Below are 2,713 nucleotides of genomic sequence, written 5' to 3'. Positions count from 1 at the left end.
TTGTTAAATGCACACACCATTGAAAGCATGCGAGTGCCAATACATCAGGCAGTTAGAAGCCCCTAAGTCAAGCCAGAGGCAGATCTACATACAGGGTAATATTCAAAATATGCATGTGTCACCCTTTGGCTCTCTGAAATAATGAATCAGTGTGGACTTTGCAAAAGCAGCAGGGCCGAGGGTGCCGGATCGCCACGGTCAAAGACTGCAGAGTTGGAGAGAAGAAAGTTTCAGATGAAAGGGGAGAATTTTCCCTCTGAAATAAAGTAATCATGATACAGGATTTGATTTTTTTTTTTTAAAGAAAAACAATGCTCTCTGCTGTGATGAATTTATTCTGGAGGTTTGAAAGGAAACGTGTCCCCCTGAGAGCATGAGGACCATGAGTCTGGAGGGTGAAGTCCGCGATTTCAGTACATGTGTTCTCATTTATCAAGGGGCGGTGCTCGGGTGTGAAGGGGGAGAATACCAAGGGTGAAAAGATTCAAGGGGATCAAATTATTTTTCCATTTGTCTCAGAAAAAAAAGAAAGAAAGGAAATAAAAGAGGGAAGGAAAATCATTTCATTATGTGGCAACCAAACACAACCAGGGGTAGCAACCAGAGGTAGCAAGCAAGTAGCAACTTTGTTCTTCAGAGCAGTTCACTCTAGGGTGTCCTGAGTTTTCCAGGGTGCAGTCTGTGACTGTGGAATTTGAAAACAGCAGGAGCACAAGAACAGAAGTTGCATAGATGTCTAGAGTTGTCATCTCTCGAATGCCCTCTGTGGCGAAGATCCCTCCTAGCGCCACCTGGATGAATCACTTCCAGGGGAAAGTGGAAAAAGAAAACTATTACATTGAACATTGACTTCCATGCTAGGCATATTATATGCATTTCTTTCCCTCTGAATAAAGCCTGCAAAATAGTTATGATTTTCCCCATTCTAGAGATAAACTGAAAGTTTCAATTATCTTATGGGCCCTGTTCAAAGAGGCCCAGCTAGCAGTGGAGGTGAGATGGAGTGAGCTAGCAGTGGAGGTGAATTGGAGTGGGGCCTGTCTGCCATCAGCACCAAGTCTTGTTTAGTTATCCCACTCTACCTTCCCAAGGTGTCCCTGACATGTTAGCTGGAGTTCTGAAGGTCCGTTTAGCAACACAGGGAAAAGGCCTAAAGGATCTCCCTCCCTCCATCGCTTAAATGCTATTTTAATGTATTTATTTATTGTTGAGACAGTGTCTCACTCTGTCACCCAGGCTGGAGTATAGTGGCGTGATCATAGCTAGAGAGCAGCCTCAATCTCCTGGACTAAACCCATCCTCTAGCCTCAGCCTCCTGAGTAGCTGGGAGTGCAGGTATGTACAACTGTGCCCAGCTAATATTTTATCTTATTTTTTTGTAGAGATGGGAGTCTTGCTATGTTTCCCAGGCTGCTCTTGAATTCCTGGTCTCAAGCAATCCTCCCGTCTCAAAATTCCAAAGTGCTGAGATTATAGGTGTGAGCCACTGCACCCAGCTTTAAATGCTATTAAACAAGGGAAATCAGTAGTTTGGGTAGATGTACTCAAAGGTCAGGAATGAGAACAACACACTGAGACTCATTTAGGGAACAGGAGCTGTGCCTTCCAGTCACCGTGGGGTAAGGCAGAATGGAGTGAGTCCTAAGGGCCCCCTAACACACCCAGTATGTGATATGTGATAGGGAGAACAGTTACTCATCACCACTGGGGATTAACAAGGTCTCATCTGCTGGTCTGGTTGCTTGGCTGTGCTGTGACTTCTGACACTGGCTGATGATCAGAGGCTTTACCAGCTTTAGAACACACCTATGTATGAAAGCCTTGGGCTCTGAACCTGATCCAATCCCCAGGGGCCCTTCAAAGGGTTAACATTGACCTTCCCCGCCCAGACCCTTACCATGGGGCCACAGCCTTATCTGAGGAACTTGGTCCCACGCCGTCCACTCTTTGCCCTCCGTGAGCCTTTCTCTCAGGCTCCTCCACAGAGGGACACTCATCAAATTCCTGTTGGTCATCACCACATTCCAGAATTCCTCCGTGGTCACAGATTGGGCCTCACCTTGACCCTGAGTGCTGGGCTGCAGAGAGTTGAAATCTGTCCCCAGGTTCCCCGTAGTTCAGGGGAGAGAGAGGGATGGAGCTGTCCCAAGCCAAGGCCTCTGCAGTTGTTTGAAACCCGAGCCCCTGCTTTTCTTTGAAGTTTAAATGTGGACCTATTGTTTTTTCCTGATAATAATAAAGGGTCAGGAGAGAAGAAGGCAGATGAGGAAAGAGGAGGAGGGCAGGCAGCAGTCTTGTCAAGTAAAATTACCCCAACTCTGCCTTTGAAGGGGCGCAGGCTTGGTTCTGCAGTCGGCATGAGAGTGAGGGGGTTGCCCAGGCAGGGTGGGATTTGCAAAGAAATCAAGGGTCCTGAAATGTGGTCACCGAGGGAAAGGGGATACGCGGCCGTCCGGTAGGAGGATGGGCCATGGTCCTGCCGGACATGCCAGGGCAGCCTGGGCTCTGGCCGCAAATGTGACCTTCCAGTCCCTCTCATTGCCTGTTCACTGCCCCCAGGAGGTGTCCTCGGCCTCCAGTGAGTGGCTCCAAACCATGAGTTTGTTTGGTCTAAAACCCTTCCCTCCCTTTAAAGTGGCAGAAACAAATGTTTGGAAACAAAGGTGAATTGAGAGTGACAGCTCGTGACCTGGCTCTGGTGCATGTTGAGCCA

At 48.0% G+C, this 2,713-nt stretch overlaps 1 long non-coding RNA gene across 1 annotated transcript; it reads right to left on the bottom strand.

Annotated features, from left to right (window-relative positions):
* Nucleotides 1-301: 301 nt before the first annotated feature.
* Nucleotides 302-2,507, bottom strand: LOC134759849 (uncharacterized). The gene is made up of 2 exons (XR_010136695.1): nucleotides 1,898-2,507; nucleotides 302-803 (listed from the first exon to the last, which is right to left on the bottom strand). It is a non-coding gene; the product is annotated as an uncharacterized LOC134759849 (long non-coding RNA).
* Between the last annotated feature and the right edge of the window lie 206 nt (nucleotides 2,508-2,713).

This window comes from Pongo abelii, chromosome 14, assembly GCF_028885655.2.
Source record: "Pongo abelii isolate AG06213 chromosome 14, NHGRI_mPonAbe1-v2.0_pri, whole genome shotgun sequence".
Classification (NCBI taxonomy): Eukaryota; Metazoa; Chordata; class Mammalia; order Primates; family Hominidae; genus Pongo; species Pongo abelii.
Note: the sequence above shows the minus strand (reverse complement) of the source record. Positions and strands in the feature narration are given on the sequence as shown.